We start from the raw sequence: 14,854 nt of genomic DNA, 5'->3' as shown, positions 1-14,854 counted from the left end.
CCTGGAGAAGGAGGTGACTCGTAAAGGTCCGTTAACTTCCACATTCATGTTCCCACAGACACATACACACTCACTTGCATGAACACACACACATACATAAAATTTAACTTTGACATTTATTTATTTATTTTTAAGACAAGCTTTTACTATATAGTTTGAAATTTACTACATAAAACAGGCTGACACAGAGATCCATCTACCTTTGCCTCTGGAGTGCTGGAATTAAAGGCGTGCACCGAAAAGAAAAAAGAAAAAAAAAATAGGGAGGAAGCAGTAGTCCTGGTCCTGATCCTCAACAATTCCAGTCAGATGTGGGTGTGGGGTCTGATGACACGGATTCCATCTGCTCTGCTGTCTGTGGGTTCATTACTAACTCATCTGCAAATGAGTGTAGAGTGAGTGTGTGTACCTGTGCGTGCATAGTTTGTGTGAACATAGTGTGTGTGAATGTGTGTGGTGTGAGTATGTGTGCGTGTGTGTATAAGTATGCAGTGTGAGTGTGTGTGCACGCATATGTGTGTAATGTGTGTGGTGTGTGTATACTGTGTGTGTGATGGTGTGGTGTATGATGTATGTGTAAAACACAATCATAAAACCCACCCAGCCTGGTAGTGGCTGAGGCAGGAGGATTATGAGTTTGAGCCCAACCTGAATTATGTAGGTCTTTAAGTGCCATCAGAGCTATATAGTGAGGGCCTGTCTCAAAAAAAAAAAAAATTGTAAAAACAAAACACCTCAATTGTAAAAGACAAACAACTCAGCTTAGAAATGCAAAATATTCAGAGAGTGTCACCAAAGAAGACACATAGATAGCACAGGAAAAGATGTTCAAGGTCATCTTGACAGATGGGGAGGGCGCAAATGAAAACCACAATGAGATACTGTGATAACAACTTGCCTAAAATTAAAACCACTGAGCACATCCAATGCTGATAAAGCCTGGGGCCACTGGGGCTCCCATAAACAGCCGCTGGAGCTGTAAAATTGTTTAGTCACTTTGGAAGACGGTTTGACAACTTCTTTAAAGGTTAAAGACAGACTTGTCGCACAGGCAAGCCATTCCACCCCTGGTCCTTACCAATGAAGTAAGAGCAGATGTTCACCTAAACACTTGTCTGTGGGCTCGGGGTGTAGCTCACTTTCTTAGCACGTGTGAGACCTCCCTGGTCCTCAGTACCACCCCCAACCAAACAACAGGAAAAACTCAGCACCTCCACGTGTAAATGTGTAGTCTTAGCTGTTCTGTTCATACTAGTCCCCAGACTAGAACCCACTCGAAGCCCCACCAACATGTGAGCAAACACATTCTGCTGTGTACATGTTAATGCAATCCTACTTCACCAATAAGAACGATGGGTTTTTCAAACAATGGCATGGGTGGATTTCCAAAGAATGATGTGTAGGATGAAGAGAGACAGGCTTAAAAGCGTGAGCATACTGTATGATTCCATTCATAAACAATTCTAGAAAATGTAACGAAATCCAAAATGACTGACAACCTATGAGTGGTTCACTGGGTGTGAGGGAGGAGGGGCAGGAAGAAGAGGATTTCAAATGGACGCAAGGGATTAAGGGAGGATGAAATGTAGTCAAGTGATGGATGTAGTCATTGGCTTGACCATAGTAATAGTTTTACAAGGCAGATGTGTATCAGAACTCGTCAGATCATAGGCTTTAAATGTGTGCAGTTTATTGAAGCTGTTAAAAAGAAGGATGATAGACCAGGTATGGTGACACATGCCTATAAATCCCAGTACTTGGAAAGCTGAGGCAGGAGGATTGCTGTGAGTCTGAGGCTAGACTGGGCTACTGGATGATTCTCTGTCTCTCTCTCTGTCTCTCTCTCTCTCTGTCTCTCTCTCTCTCTCACACACACACACCTACACACACACACACACACACACACACACACACACACACACTTCAGTAGTATCGGTTCCTTCGTGAAAACTAGTCACTCCTCAGCAGTTCTAGTCAGATGTGGGTGTGGGGTCTGATGACACAGTCTATAGATACCATCTGCTCTGCTATCTGTAGGTTTGTTACTAACTCAGTTAAACCTTCCCAACTCGTTCCAGGATCCTGGAGGGCAGGGACAGGGTTTTCTGCATCAAGTCTATCCTGTTAAAGAAGGGGATAATGACAATGATGCAGCAGCCTCCACAAGTGGCAGCAGAAAGGATGGTTATCACCAGGACCCTGGAGAGTCACCTACCCGTGGGCCAATAGGATCACTGCCGTGCCTGTCTTGTTTGTGGAATGTGGGTGACTGGCTCTGGGAAGACTCTCAGCATCGCTGAGGAACTGGATAAGGCAGAGCAAGATGCTGAATCAGATCAGCTCCTGGAAGAACTAGACCACTGGGGCTCACTTTTCAGGTCTGGGCTGTCCCATAGGACAGTTCTTACATAATCGACAGCGAACTGTGATACTCCGGAGCTAGGAACTTAATGCTATGTACGAGGTCCTCCTCTGTGACTGCTGAACCCAGATGCCAACCTTTCCCACACTGACCTGATTAGTGTCTTCATGACCCTGTGGTCAGACTCGTTTTGCAGGGCATACACAAAGGCTGACAACAGAGCTAATCCAAAGCTGAAACGCTCTCCCTTGGAGAAGCCAGGCCAGCAAGTCTAGAGCTAATACTTGTTGTGTTGAAGCTCCACGAGTGCCTGCCATGGTGCTGGTTCTCATGGGCTTGGGTAAGTCAGAATACAGACTAGCCTAAGGATGCAACCTTGCATTTTTCTGATAATCTACTCTCCTCTGCCTGGTAGCACTGGTCCTGCTAAAGAAAAGCTTCATTCAGAAACTCAACCTCAGCAGGAAATGAGTTAGGTACTGCTTGCATGACAAAGGGATTAGCTAGCTAGCTAGTTGGTTAGATGTACTGGTTTGTGTGTGTGTGTGTGTGTGTGTGTGTGTGTGTGTGTGTGTGTGTGAGAAGGGGAGAGATGAGAGACAGAAGAACAGAGGGGAGAGATAGAGAGAAACAGAGAAGAAAGAGAAGGGAGGGAAAGACAGAGAGGTTTTGTAGCTGGCTTTGAATTCACAGAGAGTTTCTGCCTCCTGGGCCCAGGAATTAAAGGTGTGCACTGCCACGCTCAGCTCTGGGACATCCTTTAAATAACACACTCCTTTCCCGGGCATCCACAGAATAATTTGGTCTTCAGAAATCTCCTGCAGGTGTATAGTCAGGCTTGCTCAGGAAGAGCAAAGATGATCCTTCTAGCCAGGTTCTTCCTTTCTAGGGTTTTTGTTTTGTTTTCTGCTTGTTTGTCAGGCTGCATGGTGTAGGTTACGTGTGGTAGAGTACATGTCATCTCTTGGTTGTTGTCTGTACCCTGCTGGCTTCCAAAGACACCACAGACCTCGCCATACCCCCATGTTCCTAGGCATCCGTGCTTGAGTTCAGCACCACGATAGTGGAAAGGACAAACCTTCTAGATGTCTTACCCAGAAGACATCACTGAGCCCGGAGCCTAGGAAGCCCTCCAGATGAATTGGAATGGAAACTCTGTGCCTAAAATGACCACCATCCTGCGCTCCAGGCGAAAGTGAGTTGCTTCTCCCCAGACCAAAAGTGTGGCCTGTTGTCCCAGTATGTGTGTCTCCGCTACATTGCACTTGTATTTTATCAGAATGCCATCTCTTCAGGACAGTGTTGGTGCCTGATGAGATATAAATGAAGGTATGAACAAACAAAGCAGGAAAGTCAGTAGCAGAGTTAGAGGAGGAGGATGGGTGGTCCAGAGAGAATAGTTCTCCAGTTCTCTGAGATTTACCTGGTAAATAATGTTCCCTAGCAGTGGGGTAAAGGGGAATCCAGGTTACTCAGGAGTTGAATGTAGAAGTCCCACCTGGCAGGCATGAGCTAGGGGCAGACTGAAGAGACCAAGCTGTGGGGGAAGATAGGGGTGAAGCTTCCTGGGGATTACAGGGACTGATCTGGGAAGTACTGAACATAGATAAAGTGGGCTTGAGGCCCAACAACTGGAAGATTGCAGGAAATCAAGAAGGCTGCTAGGATAGCTGTCAAACTTGGCATCTCTTTTGTTTGGACCCATTGTTGTGTTTTCTTCCTCTTTTATTTGTTTACTTTGTGTGTGTGTGTGTGTGCGTGTGTGCATGTGCGAGCGCGCATGCATGCCATAGCATATGAAGTCAGAGGACAAGAAGTCAACTGGTGAAAGTTGGTTCTCTCCTCTACCATGTAAGTCCTAGGAATCAAACAGGTGGCAAGCACCTTCACCTACTGAGCCACCTCATCTGTCCCACCATTGGTGTTCCTGTCTCAAGTTCCCTCTGGCCTCCTGAAGGGTCAGAACAAAGCACAGATATATGGAAGAAGCGTCCCAGTGACCTAGACACCAGGACAGTGGCTGCTAACTGAAGGCGCTAAAGAGAGAACATTTGCTAGCCTTGCAATCAGAGCCAGGTCTTCCTCAGGGCGAGGCGCTCCACAAGCATGGCACTCAAGAATTTTTTTTTTTCCCTAGCTTCCACAGGCCACAAAGATACAGTTACTAAATTTGCCCAGAGGGACCTTCCCATAACTGTTCCCACCTATTCATCATGCCAAATCTGGAGCAAAATTGGAGTGAGACATGGCACTTACTCATGATCCCAAGATCTCAAACTTCAAAGAGTTAACTCCATTTTGCAAACATATAATCAACTCCCAAGGAGAATATGGCTTCAAGGTCTTAATTAAAGGAAAATGATGCTGAGACGCCTATGGCTACCAGTCCTACAAGTGTCATCCTTTGCTATCTGCAGCTGCGTGACACATGTTGACTGATGCAAAGACCATGAAGAGCCCATTGCTGGGGCTGGATTCTGCCACAGTTTGCTGTGGGATTCTGGCAGGATGCTTCTCCCCTGCAATCAGGGTCCTGCTTGTAAAGCCTTCAACATTTATGTCAGGATACACCATGGAGCCTTGCTGCCACTTGTGTTGTTGGGAGCCATTCATCTCCCCTGTTATAGAAACACTTCCTCCCCGAAGCTCTTTGGCTGATATGCAGAGACACTAGGGCCCTTCATTTAACAGCATCCGGTTTCTCTCTCTATGGCTTAGAAAATGTATCTAAAAGGACAGAGAAATGGGAAGCAGTTTAGAAGCAAGCCGTGCTGAAGAGCACTTGGCTTCCTCCCTTTCCACAAGGCTGTTTCCCTGATGTTCTTCAAACGAAAAGAAGAGGCCAGAAGGACCTGGGGTTTCTTGGCTCTATCACCATGGTTAAGTTGCTACTCTGCGTTAAGTCTCTGTTTTCCCACCTATAAAATGACCATGACTGTGTAACCAGGTGGGGTGGCACACATTTGTAATCCCAGCAAAGGCAGACGCAGGTGGATCTCTTCTCTGTGAGTTTGAGGCCAGACTGGTCTATAAAGCAAGTCCAGGACAGCCAAGGCAACACAGAGAAACCCTGTCTCAAACAACAAAGAAAAAAATGACTGTGCTTGTGATGATAGACAGCAATGTATGTTTGATGAGGGTCTCAATTACACACCCCAGCAGTGAAATCCCTATGTCAGTTTATTAAAAGACAAAGAAGGGAAGGGCAGTGATAGCACACGTCTAGATGGCAAGTTCTAGAGAGCCAAGGCTCCGCAGAGAAACCCTGTCTCAAAAATAAAACAACCACATCAAAAGGACAAAGGAAGAATCTGCCTGTTGTACAACAGTTTCCCGAGATTGAATCAAGAAAGGAAACATCTCAAACTAGCCTCAGGAAGTCCTTGAAACTGACCAGATTCACTAAACTCATTCTTGCCAGGGTAAACAATAAAGACAAGAGAGTCCCACTCACAGGAAGTACAGCTGAGCTGCATAGATGATTCGGAGACCAGACTGGCTGCCTAGAAGAAGCAGAAGCCAACAAACCTGCCTGGAAGAGGTGTAGACCAACCGAGGCACCTGTAAAGAACACGCTCCAATCTGTTAAGCTGCCTGTATGGTATGCAGTCTACTGCAGGTCCCCAGCTTTTGTGAGCTACCACCCACGTTTGGTAGTGTAGCTGTCTTTGTGTCACTTCCGTTCCTCACCCACATTCCTTAAAGCAACCCCGATAAAACTCACTGGTTTACCAAAATGGACTTGGGTGGTATCTGTACACAGGCTAGTTGTAAGCGTTATATTGGTACCTGAGGCCTTAGTGACTACAACAGTGATGAATAAAATACACTATCCCACTTACCAGAAATGACGAGGGCCAAGAGAAGGATTAAGTTTCATGGCTGTGGCCATTGAGGGAGAAGGGGACTCACACAAACTCCAAATACACACAGACCTAATGGCTTGGAGATTTTTGCAGAAATCCTGATCACCATGCCAATGAAACTCAAGACACTCATCCAGAGAATCCAAGATGGGGAAGGGGAGAGGGCAAAGGGCGTTGGGTCTCAGGGGCTACCAGACATGGCAGCAGCAGGGTACTGAGCTTGAGACTAGACAACCTGTAGTCTTCATCTTGAAATATACCCTTAGGAATTTCATCTTTGTGTGGGCTTTTGTTGTTGTTAGTTTTCATTGGGATTTTGGGTTCGTCATTTGGAGTCAGTCTTCTGTAGCCCAGGCTGGCCTTCAACTCCTGATCTTCCTGCCTCTGTCTCCCAAGTGGTAGGCTGAAAGGCATGTACCGCCAGGCCTGGCTTGGCTTTGTGTTTTATGAATAATGCCTGATGGAACAACACAAGATGCAGCAGAGACTAGAGCTCTCCATTCACTTGTGCTCTTGCCTTTGGCCTCCTCTCCTCTTCCCTTACCTGCCTACAGCTGCCACCCAGTGAGGGTACCCAGCTTGGTAGGGGTTTGGATGGAGGCACAGAAAGCATTGGGCCTTCATGTCAAACTATGGGGCAGGCCTCAGGTGTAGACTGTGTGAGTCTACACCTCAGCTACGAGTACTGAGGAAGTGTAAGGTTGAATAGCAAAGGTTAACTACCCATTGCAGGTGAAGGGAGGCTGTGGAAATGGTTGTCCTGCTTTGTGAACTAGAGCCCTCTACCTTTTAACTGGTACTGGGCCTCACAAATTATGTGGCTGGCCCTTGCAGCAGGCGCCTCAGAGGAAACAGATTTAAGACCAGCAAAGCTGGAAAGAGTTTTGCTGTGGAGCACAGAAACATCGCCCAGCTCGGCTCTAACAGAAAGCCTGGGTACACCAATATGAGGGATTAACCACATAGTGAGAAGTCAGAGACCAGAAAAGCCAATGACATCACAAGTTTTAAGGAGTAGTTACCAAAAATGGCTAAGTACTAGGAGGTCAATCAACACCAGTGAAGAACAAACGTACATCAATTGATAATTTTACAGTCAAGGAAATCTTTGGTGGTTGGAGATGTAGATTGTTTGTCCATCTTGCTCAAGGTCATGAGTGGGTTCAGTCTCCAGCACTGAAATGAGGAAAAAGTTATTGCCTGGGCTCTAGGTGTAGCTCAGAGTAGTGTACTTGTTTAGCTGGAGGAGGAGAAGAGGGAGGAGAGGGAGGAGAGATAGGAGGGGTAGGAAGGGCAGGAGGGCCAGGAGGGCCAGGAGGGGCAGGAGGTTGGTGACCTTAGCAAGAGCAGGAAGTCTTCATGGCAGGAAGACTTGGTGGGAAGTGAAAAAAAAAAAAAAAAAAAAAAAGGTGAAGACTGAAAAGCACAACACATGGACCCTTTTCAAGAAGTTGGTCAAAGGCAGGATATAAGCTCCAAGGGGAGGTTGGGTAGGGGAAAAGAATAAGATTTTCTAGAATAGGGAAGAATTATGTTTATAGGGTGAAGGAAGGAACCAGATACAGGGAAGGATAAGAGGGTCAGAGAGTCAGATGGAAGGGTTACTTGCTGACTCAGATCCCAGAAGAGGCAGGAGAGTTGGGAAGGGAGCCCTGGAGGAGAGTGGGTCTTAGAGATGCCATGTAGTGCCGGTGCCTGTAATCCCGGCACTTTGAAGGAGGATTGCAGATGAGGCACATTGTGGGTCCTGCCTCACACAGGACGCTGAGGCGCAGATCATTAGGAACAGGTGGGGAGGACAATCGAGGCTCGATGGAGAAGCAGGGAACCAGGGATGGAATCAGTCCGGGGAGCTGTGGATGGAGGGGCTGATAAAGAGCTGTCCCTGCACTGCTGTTATTTTTCCTTTGTCTCAGAGCAGTTTGACAGCTCTACAGAAAATACTGAAGCGTGATCATTCCAGGTTGGGGCAGGCTAAGAAGGTTCGGCAAACCATGGAGCGTCGCAGACACTCCGTGCTGCTTAGGTTGGCAAACAAAAGGGGCCACTTCCGGTTTCTTCTCTGAATGAAAAATCAGCAACTGTGGACTACTGTAAAATTTAAAGATAGTAAATAGGAAAGCCGTGGGATGACCAGAGTTGATGTTTTCAGCATCACAATGGCAACCTGCAGTCCACCTGCATGGTCAAGTGCTTTCTATGAGCGAGTGACCTTTGACTCTCCACCCCCCGCCCCCCGTGTTGTCTGTCCCATACACACAGAGGTAATAAAAGGATGAGCTTCTCATCTCCATTCTCCACCTGGCAGGTGCCTGCTGCTTCAGGTGCTTAAGAAGAAAAGCTTGCACGCTTCTGCTCCGTAGTTTTGAAAAGTTGAGTACAGTGAAAACCCAGCCGTTGTATTTCTGAGGGAGGACCAAGTTCTAAGCTGTGCAGCAATGCCTATCAGTTACAGTAACTCTTAAGCGTCTCTAACTGTCACAGCAACTCCTAAGCATCTCTGAGAAGTTTTCTCAGTTGTTTAGGGATGAGGCATTTAGGTAGGTGGTATGTGGGTGGGTGTGTGGGTGTGCACACGCGCGCACAAGCACGCACACACATTGGAAGTGACAGGGTAATTTTCAGGAATCAGTTCTTCTCTTCTTCCACTGTGGGTTCCAGGGATTAAACTGAGGTTGTCAGGCATTACCCACTGAGCCATCTAACCAACCCCTAACTTTTCAGTTATTTTCATCTAGTTCTCTCCCTCTCTCCTTTCTTTCTGACAAGATCTCTAGCCCTTGAATTCTGTATGTAGCTGAAGATGACCTTGAACTCCTGATCATCCAGTCTCTATACTGAGGTTATAGTATGTGCCACCATGCTCGGCAAACTCCGTGTATTAAGGCCTACAGGCAACTCATTATTTTATAACTTTACTTTTCTTTACCATACTGAGGGTTGAACTCTGGATCTTACGTATATTAAGCAAATACCCTGGAGCTACAGATCTGGCCTCTAAAAACTACTTCTTTAATGTGGAGAAACAGAGATTTATGAATAAATGCTATCATTAGATATTTAGGTAATTCTAACACTTTAGAGGCATAAATCGTGAACGCAAAAATAATTAGCTGAGGATGTAGCTCGATCAGTAAAGTGCCTGCTAGGGTTCAGTTCCCTAGGATTACATAAACTGGGCATCACGGATCATATCTGTAACCCCAGTAATGGGAGCTCACGGCAGAAAATAAAATCAAATGCACATAAGCAAAATGACAACTGAAGGGTGTGTCTGCTTCCTTCTAGAGGAGCCACTGTTGCTTTCCCCCCAGAAACACCACTTCGGAGGCACCTTTAAACCTGTATTCAGTGAGTTCACACTAGATTCCCCTTTGGCCACCTCTTATAATTGTATTATGAAATCAGCTCTCCAGGGCTCGAGTCCCATGGCTCAATTGTGTCACCCCGCTCCACCCCCACCATACACACCCACACTTTCTCTGTGCACCAAGGAAAGAGGATCAGAAGGTGTTGAGGATGTTGGATGGCTAGCATAAGGAGGAATCCATGGACATCATGGGCACCCCATTGGAAGCTCAAATAACCCCTTCATTGAATAATCACATCTACAACTGGTCTCAGACATCTGTGAATAATCTACAGCCTTGTAATCTGTGCTTTTTTAAGAGTTCCACCAAATTTAAAAGATTAAACAAGCCCAGAGTGATGACATCTTTCTAACTGGTTGTTATCCTAAAATAATATGGTATGGGTATTCTTTCTTCATGGATCATCCTAACATGCCCCAGCAGTAACAACGTGGGTGGCCATCTGTCCCTGGGGTGTCTCAAGAAAGAGCTAGGCAGAGCTACTCAGACCCTAGGGTCCTGAGACCTGGAGAAAACAGGTTCTGTACAAAAAAAAAAAAAAAAAAAAAAAAAAAAAAAAAAGCCAATAACAAAAACAAAACCCAAGAATAAGCAGCAAGGGTTTAATTTGCCTTGGGAAGGACTACAGTATTTCTTGTGTGCCACATCTTTAGTTGCAAGGGGGCCTGACTGATTGAAAGTCCTTCAGAACATAACATATGTTAAAGAACATATAGGCCAGACAGGATCAAGAACCAGAATGGAATATGGGAACTGCAGAATGGAGAACTACATATTGGGCCTTCTCCAACACCCTCAAAATCTAGTGTGACAGGTCAGCACTGATGACAGATATTTTAAGAGGTTGCCAGACATCCACCAATGGAACTGGACCCACAGATGGGCAAAAAGATATGAGACTTTGGATCGGATGGAACGAGGAGGGTGCTACACCCACCCCTATTCTAGGAGACAAAGAAATCTATTGCCCAAAAGATCTTGGGAATATCAGGTCCAGTGATCTTCCAGAAAGAGGCATTCATTGGCAGTAGGAGAGACATCATAGTGGCTGGTCCTGGGTCTCTTTCCTCTGAGGCGCCTGCTGCAAGGGCCAGCCACATAATTTGTGAGGGTCAGCACCAGTTAAAAGGTAGAGGGCTCTAGTTCACAAAGCAGGACAACCATTTCCACAGCCTCCCTTCACCTGCAATGGGTAGTCAACCTTTGCTATTCAACCTTACACTTCCTCAGTACTCGTAGCTGAGGTGTAGACTCACACAGTCTACACCTGAGGCCTGCCCCATAGTTTGACATGAAGGCCCAATGCTTTCTGTGCCTCCATCCAAACCCCTACCAAGCTGGGTACCCTCACTGGGTGGCAGCTGTAGGCAGGTAAGGGAAGAGGAGAGGAGGCCAAAGACAAGAGCACAAGTGAATGGAGAGCTCTAGTCTCTGCTGCATCTTGTGTTGTTCCATCAGGCATTATTCATAAAACACAAAGCCAAGCCAGGCCTGGTGGTACATGCCTTTCAGCCTACCACTTGGGAGACAGAGGCAAGAAGATCAGGAGTTGAAGGCCAGCCTGGGCTACAGAAGATTGACTCCAAATGACGAACCCAAAATCCCAATGAAAACTAACAACAAAAGCCCCCACAAAGATGAAATTCCTAAGGGTATATTTCAAGATGAAGACTACAGGTTGTCTAGTCTCAAGCTCAGTACCCTGCTGCTGCCATGCCTGGTAGCCCCTGAAGACTACACTGATGCCATGTAGATAAAACAGCTGGCACCTGAGGTGGCCCATAGTTGGCATCTCAAGAATGTTAGCTTCTTTGTGTCCCAATCCAGTGAGCCTAGCATGCCAGTAGGCCCAGGTCCCCTGCTATGACCTGAGTAAGAACACCCTGGAAATGGGCAGGAACAGTATTTCTACAAAATGTCTTGTGCTGGTTACCTGGAACTCCAATTTCACATGAAGATTTTATTTTAAGAAATTGCTTTAATATTGAGATATAATAGGGGGAAGTGCCAAACATGGTAACACACCCCTTTAATCCCAGTGCACCGGAGGCAGAGGTAGGGGGATCTTTGTGAGTTAGAGGCCAGCTTGGTCTACACAGCAAGTTCCAGGGTAGCCAGGCCTACATAGTGAGCAACTGTTTCAAAGGGAGAAAAATAGGGAAGAGGATGCAAATTTTGCACTAACTTTAAAGAAAAATAGGAGCTGTTCAGCCCATGCCCTGGAGTTCTCAGAGATCCCATACAGTGGAGCTTACAGACATGGATGCTCAAGGCTATGGCCTTGGGTCACTCAAGGATGGATCTCCATCTTTTCCTGCTGCAAGTCACAAACCCTGTGAAATCATTTCTTAGATGGAGGTGGACCAGGGGACAGTCCAGAAACCACAGTGGCCCCATCCTTGCTGTTCTCATTCTTCCCAGAGCCTGGCTCACACAATCTGCGCCTTCCTAACTTGTGACTCATCCTGGAGCAGAATCTTCCAAGACTATCACTTTGGATTCTCAGGAAAAGGCACTCCCATTTCTAGGAACACTTCATGAGAATGGCTTTACGTCAAACCTAGGATTTTCAGCCAGGTCCAAGTCCTTTTCCTCACAGCCATCCAAGGCTCCTGCCACTGCTAGGGTCACCCTGTAAGGTCAGATGCTGAGATATGACCTAGAGGTGACCCCACCCCTTCACTTGGACTAGTTGTGTCCTCCTGAGCTCAGGTCTGTGGGTTCCTCTTTGTTCAAGTAAACCTGAGCTGGGCTGGGATCTTCCATTCACGTTCTCACCATGTACATCCTTCCTGGAACTATCTTAACTAATCCACAGTGTAAATAGAAATATGGTATCAGCTAAATGGTGGGAATGTAGCTGTTTTTACTTTCATTGCTTCGCTTGCCTGTGTTTTCTCAGTGAAATACCATGAGACTGTATTATTTGTGTACATGATAGTATATGACTATGATAGAAAAAAGTAAGGCCAACGTTCTCCTCCACTAGCTGCTTCCTGGCAAGTTTACATTCTGAATTTAACCTCAAATTTTATTTAATTTAAATAATTGTGTTTATTTATTTATTTAGAGATAGAGTCTCACCATATAGCTCAAGCAATGTGCCAAGGCCGGCGCTGAAATCATGATTTTCCTGACTCTTCTCAAGCACTGGGAGTACAGGTAGGTACCACCTCAGTGGCCGAAGTTAAATTTTTGTTTGTTTGTTTTTGTTTTTCTAGACAGGGTCTCTCTGGGTAGCCCTGGCTGACCAGGAACTGAACCTTGTAGACCAAGATTGGCCTTGAACTGAGAGAGATCCCCTTGCCTCTGCCTCCTGAGTTCTGGGATTAAAAGTGTGTACCACCATTGCCAGGCTTAAGTTCAAAATTTAAAGTAGAAAGCCACAGGATGTTTTTTCCATGGATGGGAAGATCTAGAAACTCAGTGGCTCCTACATATTTCCCTTGATAAGGCTGAACATGAATAGTATTTTGTGAGTCTCATCTTCCCTGTGTGTGTGGGCTGTTGGCCACCAGACCACAAGGGCAGGATGAGCAGAAGGCAAACCATAGGGCTCAGAAGGCCTCCAGCACAACAGAAATGACCTCCAGGAACCACTTCAGTGAGATAGTTAAACTTTATTCAGAAAGAACAAAGGCTGTAGAGTCCTTGGGGAGTGGGTGGGGCCCCCAGGGTAGGCGCACATAATTGGGTGGAAGTAGGCACGTCAAGGACGCTTAATTTGCATTTGGCAGCACACTCCTATCATATGAATGGGAACACGCTACCTAATTATCCTATAGGTGCCGGGAGGGGAGGGCTAGCAGGGAACTGTCTCTAAGGCCGTATCTCAGACTAGGGGCATCTATGCCTAAAAGACCCTCTCCAGATGAGCTCAGGCAGAGAGTAGGAGGCCCTGCTGGGCAGAGGGAGTCCTCCATCTAGCACCAAGCTCAGAAAGGCTATCTGGACTAGGAGGATTGCAACCTCAAACAGCAGGGTCCTTTCAGCAGTATTTACTCACTAGGCCTTAGGCATTATTAAAATTATCCTCTTGCGAATAAAAATCACAAATCAAAAATAATTGGAAAACTATTGGTGGGGTAAAAGAAGACAAAATTTAAAGCTACGGACTTGGGAAGTCACTCTCCCTTCCCCCCTAAAACACAACATAGTAACCATGGTAGTAATGCCAGACATGAAACTGTAGCACTGATTCACTCAACAATGACTGTACTTTTCACCATGCTTTAGGCACAATTGTAAGAATTACAGCGGTGAACAAAATTCGCAAAAGCTCCTGCCCTCGGGAAGCCACATTCCAGCCGGGAGAACAGAGAATTCTCAGAGCAAGAGCATCTTTCACACAGCATTGACACTGTTCCTGCCATTTGGACTCAGAAAGGAGAACTCTTCAGCAGCCCCTTCTCAGGCAGTACTCAGATCTACAATTCCTTGCCAGCATAAGACAGTGGGGGTGACCAGTCCATCTGGAGTCAAAGTAACTTGGAGGAGGTGTTTTTCCTTAGTGCTTCGTGTTGTAGATTGGTTCAGTCATGTCCAACCCTTTGACATTGCAACAAGATGTTGACATCTACAAAGTTCGTGTTCAAAAAGCTGCAGTTGAGTTAAAAAGCCAAAATGCAACAATTTTAACATAATGTTTTTTTATGCTTTTAATTTTTGAGATTATAATGTCAACATTTCTTCTTTCCCTTGCCTCTCTCCAAACCCTCACATATAATCTTCCCTGCTCTTTTTCAAACCCATGGCCTCTTTTTTTTTTCACTAATTGCTATTGCATGCATATATGTATATACATATATGTTTCTAAATATAATATGTTCAGTCTGTATAATAACGTTAGCATAATGTTTTAAGCGAGTTTGGGGTTTTGTGTTTAGCCTTATTCTTAGCTGTCCTTGATCATGGGGCCAGAGTTAGACGTGTCGGATTATTTCCAGAAAGAGAAATATTGGAATTGAAATGATGGAGTTAACAACTGAGCCAGGAGGGTGGGAGTCCTGGAGGTGCCTCTGTGGGGTGCTGGGGGAAGCAGACACAGGAACAGCATTATCTTTGGGGACACATTTAGGTTGCATGTGAGGGACAACATTTCAGTAGCTAGACCTTCCCCACAGCTGACGGAGGAACGTTCCCCAGCTTCATGGGAGAAGGACCAGTTGTATGACCTTAGTTATTTACTCTCTCTAAACCCCAATTTCCTTACTTATGAAAATGAAGATTATAACGGTACCTAGAGCCAGGTGTGG

General features: G+C 45.9%; 1 long non-coding RNA gene across 2 annotated transcripts in view; it reads left to right on the top strand.

The window, feature by feature from the left end:
- LOC129687198 (uncharacterized) overlaps window positions 1-14,375 on the top strand; it is a 51,220-nt gene extending 36,845 nt beyond the window's left edge. The window contains exons 3-6 of one of the 2 annotated variants that reach the window (XR_008721744.1): window positions 3,396-3,557; window positions 5,784-5,963; window positions 12,670-12,761; window positions 13,836-14,375. This is a non-coding gene — a long non-coding RNA (uncharacterized LOC129687198). The remainder of the gene's footprint in view (window positions 1-3,395; window positions 3,558-5,783; window positions 5,964-12,669; window positions 12,762-13,835) is intronic. The other variant, XR_008721743.1, reaches the window with a different exon arrangement.
- Window positions 14,376-14,854: the final 479 nt, after the last annotated feature.

The sequence above is a fragment of the Psammomys obesus genome, unplaced genomic scaffold, assembly GCF_907164565.1.
Source record: "Psammomys obesus unplaced genomic scaffold, mPsaObe1.curated_primary_1811, whole genome shotgun sequence".
Lineage (NCBI taxonomy): Eukaryota > Metazoa > Chordata > Mammalia > Rodentia > Muridae > Psammomys > Psammomys obesus.
The sequence above is the reverse complement of the archived record's forward strand: the minus strand, read 5'-3'. Positions and strand labels throughout refer to the sequence as shown.